At 35.2% G+C, this 15,925-nt stretch overlaps 1 protein-coding gene across 2 annotated transcripts in view; it reads right to left on the minus strand.

Annotated features, from left to right (window-relative positions):
• Nucleotides 1-3,730, minus strand: part of LOC147079627 (uncharacterized) — a 29,985-nt gene extending 26,255 nt beyond the window's left edge. The window contains exons 1-2 of one of the 2 annotated variants that reach the window (XM_085942610.1): nucleotides 3,687-3,730; nucleotides 3,514-3,571 (exon numbers count right to left, since the gene is read on the minus strand). The gene's annotated coding sequence lies outside the window, so the exon portion shown is untranslated. The remainder of the gene's footprint in view (nucleotides 1-3,513; nucleotides 3,572-3,686) is intronic. The other variant, XM_085942602.1, reaches the window with a different exon arrangement.
• Nucleotides 3,731-15,925: the final 12,195 nt, after the last annotated feature.

Raw genomic sequence — 15,925 nt, forward strand, 5'->3', positions numbered from 1 at the left:
ACCTTCGTAAATTCAATGTAAACCTCATACAAGCAATTGTGAAAGCAGGCAGAAGTTTAAACAAAAACAAGCAATGCTTGTCGATAGGAAAACGTCAAATCACAGCACTAAAAGCAAAAGATGGTTCTATCGTCAGAAACTGGGAACACTTGTTAAGCCGAGTTGAAGAGTTCTACAGCGATCTCTACAGTGATGACACTGACAATACGACTATAGACTTAGATCTTCAGAGAAATGGAAATTCGGAAGACCATACTCCCGAAATTACATCCTGGGAAGTAACCCATGCTTTAAATTACATGAAAAGTGGGAAAGCCCCCGGGGAAGACGGTTTAACGATAGATATCCTCAAAAAAGCAGGAAAGGATGCAAATGAAGTACTTGCACAATTGTTCACAGCCTGCATATGCAAAGAGGATGTCCCAGAGGTATGGAAAAATGCCAGCATTGTCATTCTTCACAAAAAAGGTGACAGAGAAGACCTAGAAAATTATCGTCCAATAAGTCTACTCCCTATTCTCTACAAGACGTTCACAAAAATTCTCTCAAACCGTCTGCAAAATGTACTAGACGAGAACCAACCGAGAGAACAAGCCGGATTTAGAGGAGGATACAGCACTATGGACCATATCCAAGTCGTCAGAGAAATCATAGAGCGGTACCAGGAATACAAACTGCCACTATGCATGGGTTTTATAGACTATGAGAAGGCGTTTGATTCGATAAAGAAATGTTCAATACTCGACGCACTCAGAAAACAAGGAATCCCAGGACGCTATATAAATATTTTCAATAATATATACAGTAGCGCAACAGCATCTGTAAATCTCCATAAACCATCGCGCAGATTTCCTATCAGCAAAGGAGTCCGACAAGGTGATACAATCTCACCTAAACTATTTACAGCTACCCTTGAAGACTTATTCAGGCAACTTGACTGGAATGACAAAGGGATCCCCATAAATGGAGAATACCTGAATCATCTGCGCTTTGCCGATGACATAGTAATTTTCTCGCAAGACTCAGAAGACCTCCAAAGCAGAATGCAGGAACTCGCTGAAGTAAGCAACAAAGTAGGTTTGAAAATAAATGTAACAAAGATGAAAGTCATGTTCAACTGCTTTGCAGGCCAAAAAGAGATCCTCATCAATGGCACTCAGCTCGAACAGGTGAAAAGCTACATCTATCTGGGACAACAAGTATCTATAGATGGATGTATATTTGATGAAATTGTTCGCAGAGTAAAGCTAGGCTGGAGTGCTTTTGGCCGCCTGAATAATGTCTTCAAAAGTGACCTTCCACTGTGCCTAAAGCGCAAAGTGTTCAACCAGTGTGTGCTTCCCGTGATGACATATGCGTGTGAAACATGGACCCTAAGTAAAAGAGAGATCCAGAAACTTAGAGTAGCACAACGTGGTATGGAGAGGTGCATGCTGGGCATAACGCGAAAGGACAAAAAAAGGAATGAGTGGATAAGGAAGCAGACAAGGGTTTGCGATGTAATAGAGTTTATTAAAAGCCTTAAATGGAGATGGGCTGGACACATAGCTCGAAGAAGAGACAATCGTTGGACAAATCTAGTCATCCAGTGGTATCCAAGAAGTACAAAACGTCCACAAGGTAGACCTAGAAGCCGCTGGATCGATGAAATGATAAAGTTCTGCGGAAGTACGTGGCAACGCAATACACAGGACCGAGAGAAGTGGAAGCAACTTGAAGAGGCCTTCATCCAGCAGTGGATAGATTCAGGCTGATGATGGTGATGATGATAAGAAAATAAATTATGGGAAAATGAGAAGTTATGGAAGGAGTTTGTCGATTAAATATAGGTGGTGCCCGCCACCCTACCGATATTTTAGAATGTGCTCTAGAGTACAAAAAGGTTGGGAACCCCTGCTCTATACCTATATAAAAAAATGCATTATTTTCAAAATAACGGTATTGTAAAAAAAAAATGAAAGTATAGATACCTTGATGATTTCACTTAAAAATTGATTTTTTTGATTGCGTGCAGAATAAGGTAATTGCATGAACACTCACCTAGTTAGTAAATGGTCATAAACGGAAACGGACTAAGGTGAGACGGTTATAAATGGTTCGTTCTGGCCTATTTCTATAGACGTACTATTAAATGTACAGTAAAACCTCGTTAATACGAATTCCATGGGACCGAAAATCATAAAATGTCAGGATTATTTTTATTACCTTCATAAAATAAGTAATTTTTGATGTTTTAAGAAAAGTCTGTCACAATTTCCAGTGACTGGCTCATGAATTAGTGTACTTTATTACGATTTATTGAATATTTTTATATGCCAGGACTCTGAAATGATTTCGAATTAAAGGTAAGGTTTTATATGTAAATAATGTTCAAAGGACTTTTTTTTCGCAAAAATTTCGAATTACGGCGAATTTCCAATTATCAATGTTCTTACTAATGAGGTTTTACTGTATGTATGTAGGTTCGTTTTATTTTCACCTATCCTTTGAAACTAAAGGCTCATTTACACAAGTCACTACAGATGATCATAATTTACATGTAAATTAAATGCAGGCGTTCATTTTTTTTTAAACATGTCACTGAAAGTGATATAGGTACTATAATTCATTCCAAAATGGCGTCAAGTGAAATTACGCTGTAGGTTGGAATTCAAACAATTTGTGGTTGTTATATGGATGTAGAAATTTCATCGAGAGAAAAAGGAATAGGAAAAAGAGTCGTTGGTGGATAGAACCATAGACATGGGTAATACAACGTAATATAATGGGGAATATGATGACAGTACTCAGAGGCGCCGAGCACTTGCGTTGCGTGGGCAGGGTGTTGTCTTAATCGAATAAATATGTTTTTTCCGCACAAACAGCATTTTTTTTAGCCATAAACATATTTTTTTGGAGAACCTAGTGACTATTAATATTATAAGAGACATCACAGCGTATGTGATAAAAATGCAAAATCCTGAGCGAAAACACTGCGTAAGTCCCGCAACAACTTAACCAAGCACTTTCGAAACTAAATGTTAATCCGTAGGCGTAAATGATTTTTTTTTTAACTAAACACAAAACAAGTGAAAAGGTATCAATTTTCAATTTTTTGAGACGTTTTTTGTTTCCCCTGAAAATTTTAATTAATTGACTTCCGCGGTGTTGTTTCGCGACGAAATACAGTTAGCAGCCAATGAGTTTCCAAGAGATCAACAACATAAATGAGAGATGAGACGAATATTTCAGTTACAATTAATACAGAGCATAGGAACAAAATAATACTGAAATGTGTATATCACAGCGCAGCAATTTATTATGTACAATGAATGAATAGGTACGTCTACGTCGATACCAATGCACGTTTCATTTATTATAAAAATGTATTGAAACAACATTTTTCAATGTCATGAGTGAATTTCTCAAACGATCGAGATATAGATGAGGTATCCTAAAATAAAATGTGTATGGACCGGTAGAATAATGATGTTAGTTAGTTAGAAAATTAATACGGTGTTATTGAATTTTTACCTTTGGCCCTGGATCCGTCTTCGGTCAAGATTGGCTGCTTCACAATTTGAATTCGGTGCTGTAATGAATGTTAATGAATCATTAAGATGCTGCGAATAATAAATATAATAATATCCTTGTTATTAACAGACAGAAAGCTATATTATTTGTAAAAATAATTTTCTTGTACTCGCCTAAGCCTAAACAACCGGCAACTTCGCGCGCATCTAACTGTCATATCCAGTGTTGCCAAGTCAAAACTTTTAATTTCAGTAGAATGTGTAAAAAAAAATCAGTAGATTCGACAAAATATCAGTAGATTTCTGTTTTAAGAAAAATATCTCGCCACGGGCCGCAGGTTCCCTATTTTTCATGGTCGGCTCGTTTTTTTAAGAGACATATTTCACCGCGGGTCGCAGGTTCCCAAATTTTTAAAGACGAATCGTTTTTTTCCCGGGTGGTGGGAATTTTGTGGAATAAAGAAATATCAGTAGATTTCATAAAATATCAGTAGATTCCAAAGAGATTGGATAATCTCTTTGGTAGATTCAGTATATTATTGCCAAAAATATCAAAAAATATCAGTAGATCTAGGCAACACTGGTCATATTATTTGCAGCGTCATGTTCGTCTGTCGGTCGCAAACCACCCTGTTTTACCGACGGATTACTCGTGACGGCGCTGTTTCGAGCGGCTGTTTTGGTAAACCGCGTCTGTGTTTTGGCGGGAGCGGGACGAATTTTAAAGTCGGATTTGAGGAGAGGCGGGCTCCGCTCGGCCGAGGGTTGCGAGAACCGCGAAGAGTGGACGTAGGCTGTGGTGTTATGGGAAAGTTGATGGTTCGGTCCGTCCTTTGAGGTGATCTCCTGTGGGATACCTTCATCCGGTATCAACGCGCCACCAATGGAACATTCCGATAGAATAGCCCTGCCGATATAGTTTTGCTTATTGACATCTCCACTAAAATGAAAATGTGCTTCGTTACTCATGATGATTTTTTCTTGGTACGTTAGCATATCAGATGAATTTATTTTAATGTAATTGAAATGTGAATATAAGTAATCTTAATTTTGATCATTCACACACATCACATTGTCACATTGATAGAATTGTTCTCACTTCTGAAAAATATTTTTCAACATAGAAAGACTAAATTCACAGAACAAAAAAATATTTCACGAAGCAAAATGGTTCAGGATAAGCTAGCAGACTATGACCGTCTGTGACCGACATACGCGAGACGTTATAATATCATAGATCTGTAAATCTGTATTGCATTACTGTAAAAAATTTCATTTTAATATCGCAACATCGACGAATTCATAATATACAATTATTATTGTATATTATTTTCTCAATTTACATTATTTATACATATTATGAAATAATAAACAATAATATGATCCATTATGTTTTATTGTTATTCCAACAATGTGTCTGACTAGGTAATTTGGAATGTACATGTGAACATACAGGAGGACCTCGACTTTCGCACATAATTGGTTACGATAATATGCGAATGCATAAAAGGTGTGCGAATGTTGAATGTTCGAAAGTAGAGGGAAGTAAAAAAAAAAATTAAATTGTGTGTATTTTGAAATAATGTATTTATCAAGTAAATATAAGATGTTTAAGAGACATGTTTAAGTGGGGTTTGCGGATGTTTCCCTTAAAAAGTTATCAAGAGTTAACTGTTTGCCACTCTTCTTTTTTTTTATTTTAAATGGTAAATTATTATGTAACTTTACAATATTGCTTAACTGCTGGCACGAAATGTAAAGTGAACCAATCTTTTAATATTAACGCAGTAAACCCAGTTTTTTTTTTGATCTTTATTTGTTTACTGGAACCAATTCTTTATCCTTCCCTTTCAATGCCCTGGGATTTTCTGGTTGATAAATTAACATTGGCATCAATTTTAAATCACCAGCCAAGTTTCCACCAAGAAGCGATGTCAATCGGTTTTTAGAAGGTTTATGCCAAGGGGCAACTGATTCTTCCTTAGATAAGAATGTACGACTAGGCATTTTTTGTGTCCTGTGTCATCTACATTACATATTTGGCTAGAAGAATATTCTCCATCTTCAATAATTTTGGATAATGAGGAAATAAATTCTCCGCGAAAATCAGCCGATTCTCCAGTGAATTTAATATAAACCAATCGTTACTTACTTGAAAAATCGTGTTAGAATCTTCTTTTAATCTAGCTTTCCAATCTTTGTGCAAACTAAGAGCCTTCGCTTGAATAATTGAAATATTCAGAGGGACATCTTTTTGATGTTGGTCGTCGATCCATGATGACAAATATTTTTCCATTTCATCCATAACTATGCCGCGTCTTTTGGAAACAACCTTTAAAGATATATTTCCACAATTTTGAACGTATTCCTTAATTTTATTTTTATTTTTCAAAATTGAACATATCGTAGTAGACCTGTTTGTATCATACGAACGTCCGATTGAAGAAAAAGATTCACCGCAATCAGAACGTCGTGTGAAGTTTATAAGTCCTTGATTTCTCTTTGTTCGTATCAACACTGCAGTTTTTCTGTTTCTCACTCTTGTTTATAAATCTTTAGGGTGAAATATTTCAAATGAATAAAATTAGCAAAACGCACAATATAACACGCCCGCACGCGCTCCTGCGCAAGACAAAACATATCCTAGCTAGCTCACAAGCAAAGTGACGAGTGCGAGCAGGATGCAAGTGACGCAAGAAATGCACTTGCTTGTGAGCGAGCGAGAAGGCGATATCTTAACCCCACGGCCAACGCGACGTTTTAAAAAAACGATTTTTTTTGAAATGTGCGAAATAGCGAATTGTGCGAAAGTCGAACGTTCGTAAGTCGAGGTCCGCCTGTACTTACTATTATTGCTCATATTAAAATATTCGGTACTGTTCGGTTATCAGGAATGCAGCCGAAAACACATTTTGAAAACAACCGATAAATATACTTTTCACCAAGCGCCGATAACATTGAAAAATATGAAAATAATATCAGACATGGATGGTTTTCACAAATGTGCGACAACAGCTGCTGTCAATTGGTAGATTTTCACTATGGAACAGTGGTGCCATCTTTTTCTATGCTGATTATAGTACAAAGGTGTAAAAAATATAGTATTTCTGAAAAATATATTGTACAGGAACAGTTTACGTCTTGAATCCTTTAAAATTATAGTATTTTGGCATATTTGGCGTAAAATTATAGTATTTTACATTTTTCGCGAAATTAAAAGTGTATAGTATTGTACTATAATTATAGTACGGTTGGCATCACTGCTATGGAAAGAAATAGTTCTCACTCAGTGTTGCCATCTTTTCAAAGTGGAATTATAGTACAGAGCCTCCAAAATTATAGTAATTGGGGAATAAATAAAGTACGCGTTGTCGTCGTTGTTGTATAGGTTTTTTGTGTCTCGGAAAAAAATAACGGAGAATTTGAGAAACTCCAAGACCCTTTTTTATTTAGGTACCTCTTGCGACCAAAAATGCTTACCGAAGAATTTTCAAAAAATTTTATTTTTAACCAAAGTCAAGGATTTTTTTTACGTTTTTCGAGCATTTTTATCCAAGTTCTCCAAATCTTCTTATATTGCGAAATTATAGTACTTTGCACCAATTTATCAAACGGAAATATCGAAATATTAGTACTTTTTACATATTTTTCCCGATATTCAAAATTATAGTATTTTGGGCGTACTATACCTTTTTTATATCGTACATAGTACGCGGACCAACATTATAGTACAAATACTATAATTATAGTACGGTTGGCAACACTGTTCTCACTTGTCAATAGATGTCATTGTAATTAATTAGGTAACTCAAAATGATTAGGCAGGCGTGTCGATGGAAAATATATTTTGCCTTTCTTAGTGGTTAAATTAATTATAAGAATATTTGGTACTGTTCGGTTATCAGGAATACAGCGGAAAACACATTTTGAAAATACCCGATATACTTACTGGATTATTTGTTAGTTTGGGTTAGTTTAGGTTAGGTTTGGTTGGGTTAGGTTAGGTTAGTAACAACACCCCCTCAACGATACGCCACTGCGCACTTCGTTGATGAATTTTTCTAGCTCAGTCGGTGAGGGGTTATTAATAATAACGCTGTTTCCTTTTTGAAAAAAGTCGGTAATGACTTGGTTTTATTTTCTTGTATGTAGCGTCTAGTAAATAATTTTTTTTTTCACAGGCCAAATGTAGGTGAAGGCGGCAGACAGGAATACGTGACGACCGATGACTGCGAACGCGAGAGATGTTTCCCACCCGTAGGTAAACGGGATGTGAAACTCTCCCCGGGGAGTACTTCGGCGTTCAAGAAGCGAAGAGATGCGCGGCGAAAACTGGTGAGACTGGTCCAGAGTGTTTGAAGAGAGGCTGCTAGTAGAGATGAGACTTGTTCCCGAGGGAGGATCCGGTAGACTGATAAAAATCTCTCGGATGCGCCCTCTTTTATAGCAGCCTCCCTTATTCTAATTGGTCCAAAGAGTTTGAGAAGGGGTGACCAAAGATTTTACTATGTCCGTTAATTCGTACTACGTAATATCTCTTGTTTATTTAATATGAATTTACTGGAGTGTCAGAAGGACCAAGTATCAAGAGATAATATATTCTGTGCACGTGGATGGTTATATTGACGTTATAAAATATCGTCTATCTAATTCTATGGATTTTATATGAATTTATTTAGAGCATTTAAATAGCTATCTCCGGCATAAACTCGCGGTTTTAGTCTTATACCAGGAGTAAACACACGATTTGATTAGCGTTTAAATTACATGCATTTACAACTACTTACTAGGTACCTATTGACATAATAATAGGCCCTGTAATTGACATCCACCGACCTTCACATAAACATTTGTGATTTTACGATGTAAACCTGTCTGTTGCCTTTACCCTTTACAAATACATATTAATCCTATATTCATATAATCAGATATAATTATTATGAACACAAAAATCGAATAATATTTCCTAAAAGTTGAATTTAAGGAACTCTATGATGCTATGATTTGTTTTCGCGCGCTTAATTCTTTTCTAGCGGAAACATTTTTGCGTACGTACACCGATGCACACATATACCAATGCATCGGCCGGCCGTTGGTGCGTCGCTATGCCCGTTTATCTGCGATACGGACATGTCCCGACATGTTTGGCTTTCTGTTACTATGCGCGAGACATTTTTGCGTACACACCGACGCACACACACCAACGCGCTGGCTGGTGTTGCCATGTTATACATTAAGTATGGCCATTTGCAGCATTCTCGCATACTTACACCGACGTGCACACATACCCACGCGTTGGCTGGTGTTGCCATGTTATACATTGATTCTATAATTATTAATTTAATATTAACGATTTTACGGATTGAAATATTATTCGATTGGTGTGTCCCACAAGACATATTAATTATTTATATACACTTTTAATACTAATCACTCGCTACCGCGTTCTTCTTCTTTATGTTAACAGTTATTCTTTTTCTTTCATACTATTACATAATATATTCTATATTTTACACTCTTATAATAATCTCTCGCTACTGCATTCGTCTCTTTATATTTAACAATCATTCTTCCCCTTTTATACTAATATACAGTTACATAATACATTTATATCTAACACTTTATAATAACATAGTCACAGGTTTTTATTTTATGGAACAAGGCAATTAACATACATCATTCTTGCATACCATATTACCTTGTTCGTAGCTATCGACGCCCCGTTCGATATGTTTACATACCGAACGGGTAGCGTAAAACCTGTGAACAGATAAACAATTATATATGATTAGACAAGGAAGCGTTTTAGGCGTTTTACTAAGCCGTATAGTTAGAGATCAGGTTTACATGTCGGCTTATTACTAATTAATTTATTAGGCGAAGACACCTACCTACAGGTAGGTGGTGACATTAGGTTAAGTTTGGTTAGGTTAACCTAACAAATAATCCAGTTTATCGGCTATTTTCAAAATGTGTTTTCCGCTGTATTCCTGATAACCGAACAGTACCGTATATTTTATTGTGTGAATATATTATATTCCCAATTGTGAATATTTATAAATAATAATTTGTTACGTCCATGAAGTCTGTATGAAATTAATATGTAATTGTCATATCGAAATTCCAGCTGAGGCTGTTCATTTTATGTGATATCAATGTGAACATATATAATTATTGTAAATAAGTTTACATTTTAATAGTCTGATGATTTACTTCTATTAATTTGTGACATGTCTTCCAAATTTATATTGAAATAGATTTGCGTTAAATAATTAATATACGTACTACTTTGTAAAAATAGCGCATATATAATATGTATTGTACGACAATATACTCTTGGCTACGTGACGGAAGGCGCTGTTGTTGACTAAATGGGAGGGGTTTGTTAGTTTATAATGGAAGTGCGGTTAAAAATGGAAGGAGCATGTTAGTTCACTGTTTTAACACGTAGCCAAGATGTTGTCAACCTGTACCTACTAATACTCAGAAGACGAAGAACTCACGTCTGAAGGTCTGCTTCGTTCCTGGTACTTTGGTGATGAGATAGAGGCATAAAGCATAAAGATTGATAACACAGATATTTGGTTGTATGGCGGTCCGCGCGAACGCGTTTATTCATTGAAAAACATTGGGCATTTACATATGGGGAATGAACATTGATTCAGTATTTATAACTAAGATAATTACAATTATTATGGGGCGCGTTTTTGCACAAGAAAGTCTTTGTTTGTCGCAAACTACATAAAATATATTATTTTATATGTATAATATAAATGATTCAATGGAGTGGTTGGCAAATTGTTGATTGCAATCGACCAGTCGCTCTCGAAATTTTTTGTTTTTAAAGATGTGTGTAATTTTAAGATTAAGTAATTGCAATGAATAGATATAAAAGCATTTAAAATATGCTCAAATTTTGTCAGATCCATTCAATGAGGTTTGATTTTTTCCCTGCGCTCATGGAGACATTTTTACAAACGAAAATCGTACATTGCCCACATTTAGTAAGGGCAAACTTGGTATAAAATCTCTTTGGTTGAAAACCGCTCCATATTAATCAGTCGATATCTTATTGGCTGCATACCGTTTAATACCAATACGCCACCAACCAATTAATGGCTCCTAATGAACTATCAGAAAATGTATATGCCTCACATCTATGTGAATTTAGCTTATATTATGATCCTATTGTTTTTTGAAGTTATACTTCTTTTGGTGCGTTTGGAAAATCAGATCAGAGTGTAATTTTGGCGTGTGACATGTAACACATAATTTTTTTTTCACATGAAAACAACGCACTCGATTGGATTCGAGCCATCGATTGTTCAGTTATCAGCCGAACGCACTACCTTTACGCCACAGTATGATACTGCAATCGTGACGATTATACAGTATGATATTATAATTTAGAATTGTTCCGTTGCCTAGGCAGCGAATTTATGATAGTCGGCCATTTGCAATTCCTTATGTAAACAAACGGTTCAACGTCAAAGCGACAGTTGGTACTTTAAAAATAAAAACAACGAGAAACCATTATATAATTTATTAGTATAAGTGTATAGAAATAAACCAACGGCATTCCAATAAGCGGTCCTTTTTCTTGAGTGTGTAATTTAACAAGATAATAAGAGCTAGTCAAAGAATCTAGTTTATCACAAGTTTTGTTTTTGTTTTGTTACGCCAAAGAAGTATAACTTCAAACGCGCGTACATAAGTACACACACCGATTTTTTATCCTATTTTTTCGATTTGCCATCTGGAGATGTGGGATATAGGAAATAACTTGAAACTTTCGAGTCATTTTTCATAGGGATATAACGTATTTAGGAACAAAATAAATACACAGGCCGTTCTGATTCTTATTCATACACACAAAACAACCAAAACATGACTTTTTCGTGATTGTGGATTTAGCGGGTATTGGAAATAGACACATCAAGTAACACTCGCAAATCTCACATAAAATATTATATGGTTATCAAATTTCTACTATTGATTTTTGAAAACAAATAATAAATTTAAAAAAAATACAGATGACTGACAAAGTTTAGTGTGAACTATTTATATCAGATCTTAACAGCCTACCTCCATTCTTCGCCACTGGTACTAGCATAGTTGTATCTTTGGGTCATTGCTGTACATCAGCCCAGCCCAACCTTAAGTCTATCTCGAGCAAATTAAGAATTTAATAATTTTAGGCGAGCCACACGTAGGACGATGACCTTTTTATTGAAAAAATCAGCACAATAGGTAAAAGAAAACACAATAATATTACACTACTACTGTTTATTACTACTTTTAATCTAAAGGGTTTTTTGTGCATTGCAAGTATATGCGCAATCTTAAATGAAGCAATTGTGGCAGCTGTTGTGGGCAACTAATGTGGCTTTCAATTCTTTCACTATAGATTTTCTTAAACTGCTATTAATGGGATATTCAGTACCATATTTATTATGAACCTTATGATATATTTTTTTTACCATTTATTTTTAATCGGAAAATTTCATATAATACAAGTAACTAGCATTTTTTCTACATTAAAATTTTTTTTTAAATCAAAACAATTGGTTATATGTACATAATATACTAAAATTTAAAATAGGATGTACTTTCTGAGAATATAATTAAAATTGGGAACAACACAATAAAAATAAATAATCCGATTCCCGTGATAATGTAAACAAATAGCTCCTGAAGTCAATGTCCGATACACTAACATATTTTTTATAACGCGTGACTAGAGCCCTACCGTCGTTAGAAGACCTACGACATGAAGCGGGGCAAAAGGAAAGAAAAATATGTTTACTGAATGAAATGTGTCGCTGGACATGAGTGTTCCCTTTCGCAAGTCTTTCCTCTCACCCCGCTTCATCTCATATCTTCTAATGCCGATCGACCTATAGTGAGTCACTTTTTCTCGGTTATTGCTGAAACAACATTCACACAACGTCGGGAAAAACGATTAAATTTGGTGCAATTATTTCTGTTTCAGAAACTAAGACTTAATTAAGTAGCGAGACCATAATAAAGTAAATGATAAAATGCACCCAATCACAGAAATTATCAAAATCCGTTTTTTTTTTTTTTAAAGACATTCCAAGATCTCGGGGCCCCACGCAGCCGCTTAGTCCGCTTACCGCTAGACCCGCCCCTGCATACCATACGGTGGGTGACACCGAAACAGTAATAATAACAGACTGGATTCATAACTCGGGCAGTATTAGCTACTTTGGTTTTAGGAGAGTTAGCCTGAGCCCTAGAAGATTTCATTCATTCGGTTTTTGGGCTCTCGGTTCGTTAACGTTACTCTTGCTCTTGCTTATAAATATTTGTTAAATGTATAGTATGCTGTAACCTGTCAAGTATTCTGAAAAATAAAACAAGCTTTTCGCCGAAATCCACATTGTCAATTAATAGCATGTTAGCGAGAGAAGAGCAGCAAAGACGATATCGTCACCGTTCAGGCAAAAGTCACCAACCCTAAAAGCATAGTTTTGAGGTATCGCAATTTGAAACTTTGGAGATGAAGGAAAAATCAGATTTTAATGTTTTTAAGGTTTTATCTACATTACATTAATTTCTCATGTCATCTAAATGTTTACATTCACATACCTATACTACATTTTCATCATAAAACATATCATCTCTTGATAATGGCCTCTGCAACGAGCCCGAAACGTCGAGTAAAGAAGGAAGGACACACGGTGGAAACCCAAAAATCTACTACGATAAAAAACAACTGTGAAAGCCTCAAACATCAAAGGTTACTGTTGCAAAAGTGTTTTCTCGAGTTGCCCTTTCTTTGTCGGTGTTGGCTTCTCTCTCCGTGTTTTTATGTTCAGTGTAGTTTTGCTCCAATTGTTTCTTTTCGTCGCCGTCCTTCATTGCATTATATTTTGTGCAGAGAGCAAACTGGTCTTTTCTCGGTCTAAAAAAGGAGTAATTGTAGTTCTTGCAATATATCCTTTTGTAAGATGTGATGCTTGGTAGTATGACATCCTTTCCTTTGCAATAATCTGTAAGTGTAAACAGACACGCTACAGAAAATTTTTCGATGTGTCGCTTGATAAGTTTTCGGTGTTAAATACATTAAATTCACTGGCTTTTTCGTAAGCTTTGTTAACATGGCCATGGCTGATATATAATGTTTTAATGTAAAGGTAATATTATTACCTACCTCATCTGCCACACTTCACCGGTCCGAGAGGGGTACCAGATCCTGTGTCAGACCCTCCCGCCTCTTTCGGAGATGACAACATGTAACTGTCAAAATCGAAAAAGTGCACGTCCGGCAAAAATTTCATGTTGTTTTTTTTAATGCATTTTTGATCCAGAGCAAGGACCCAATGGCTAACAACCATTCAACATAAAAAAGTTTGTTGCAAAACATGAACAAATTATAAAAATTTGCATTATACACAGTTTGACTGAATTAAATGCATTAATGGAGTATCTCAGACATCGTGAAATCTTTAAGATAATAGTGTTCCCATGTGCCGATTGGGGCATATTCATTGACAGAAAGAATGATCATATGAATACGTGTCTTAATTAAGGCGCTAAGTACCAAAAAGTAGTTTTGCTTGTGGCTTCAAAATACTGATTTGTCAAATAAAATTGTATGAAGCAGACATTTTGAAAAATGTAGTTTCACAGTATGAAGCAATCTCGGCAGCTTCTATAATTTTAAAACTTAAATTTATTTTGAATTTCCACAGTACATAGCTTTGAAATTGACATTTCCAGTCACGGTGTAAGTACCACGCAAAGAATCTTATTTTAAGGTCTAAGTACTAGCTCAGGGACGCTGGTGGGATCTAAGTACACACTGATGAAATTTTTAATAGAGATGGGTAAAATATTATAAATTAAAAAAATAAGGTTTTTCGATACTTTTGTTTTAATAATTCAATTATGTATTTACCTAGTCCTAATACAATCATTCTGCGTTTTATTTCGACAATGTGTATATGACCCTGGAGACTATAGAGCAGTGGTTTCCAAACTTCATGTTACTACGCCTCCCTTTTAAAAATAAACTAATATTGGCGCCTCCCCCCCTTTATTTCATTAAATAATACAGACACCTTTTTAAATAGTCAACAATGTACTAACACAAAATGAAAAAAAAATAAACAAGGTTTTACTAAGTACTTATATATTAATTTTTAAATTAATTTGTTTTTCATGCGATGAATGTGCTTGTTTATTAGCACAATCAATTTCAATAGTAGTCAATCCAAATTTATCATGTTCATTGACAAATGGATTCTATCATGGGCCCCATATCCTGAAGCAGGCCCCAAGATCAGGATCTTTCAACCACATATTTAAAAGCCCTGAAATAGAACAGCCCGCAGGTGACTTTTTTACAATTAATAAAATAATGTTAAAAGTGCATTATCAACTATTCTAGAACTCAGTAAATAGATTTTTGTTTGTTTCAATATATATCTGGCGTAGAAATAATTTAAATGTGGATACAAGTGAATGCATTAGTGGTCCTTGCATTGATTTATTCACCTGCTTATTTTAATTTCAACCAAATACAACAAAATCATCGTTCCGTGGTATCAATTCTAACTGCCGTACATTGACAGGTAGTTATAAGAAATCGGCTTTGACAATATGTATATTATAATTGTGTAATTGCGCAAATGTGTAAGTAGTGTTTAAAAACTGTGATCATGATACTTAAAGCAGTGTGAACACTTGACCTGTTGTTTTTTTTTTTTTTTAATAAATTTGTACTTAGTGTGGTTAGCGGTTATCGTTATTTCATTTATTCACCTACCTATATGTGCAACCTACACTGTTTCTGGATTAACCACAATATTAAAACTAATGTCATATGCATATATATGGTAAAGAACCAATCTGGGTGATTCTATACAAAAATGCTACTAAACAAAATAATTTAAGCCTAGGAGGATCCTAAGAATCGATAATTTTGAACACATTGCACTACCCGCTATTTTTATTTCTTCCAATGGGACGAACCCCGTTCTACGACCATGCCAAAGGCATGGTACAATTATTGCATTTTCAATCAATCCCTGATTTGGTCTTAGTTTTATTGAAGAACTCAGAACAATTTTTGGTGGGATATAAGAAAAAAATTAAAACCTTAATAAAAAAATTGACCACTAATATCGCCTGGTAACATCGACATTATATATCTTTGTGACCCTAGAACCTATTCCAATTGTCAGAATGCGTTTCGCATATTATATATACGAAAATTCTATGGGATCTTGGACTAATAGTAAAAATAAGACAAACACGGCTTTGTCTTAAGTCTGCAGTAAATAATCCGGCCATAATAAAATACTTGTTATATTATGTAGTTATGTGTGCATTGATTCCCATTATCCTTTACCTGTAAACAATACCCAGCCTGTGTCCATATTATA

The sequence above is a fragment of the Rhyacophila brunnea genome, unplaced genomic scaffold (genome assembly GCF_057557595.1).
Source record: "Rhyacophila brunnea isolate RB1 unplaced genomic scaffold, BYU_Rbru_1.0 scaffold_1, whole genome shotgun sequence".
NCBI classification, from domain to species: Eukaryota; Metazoa; Arthropoda; class Insecta; order Trichoptera; family Rhyacophilidae; genus Rhyacophila; species Rhyacophila brunnea.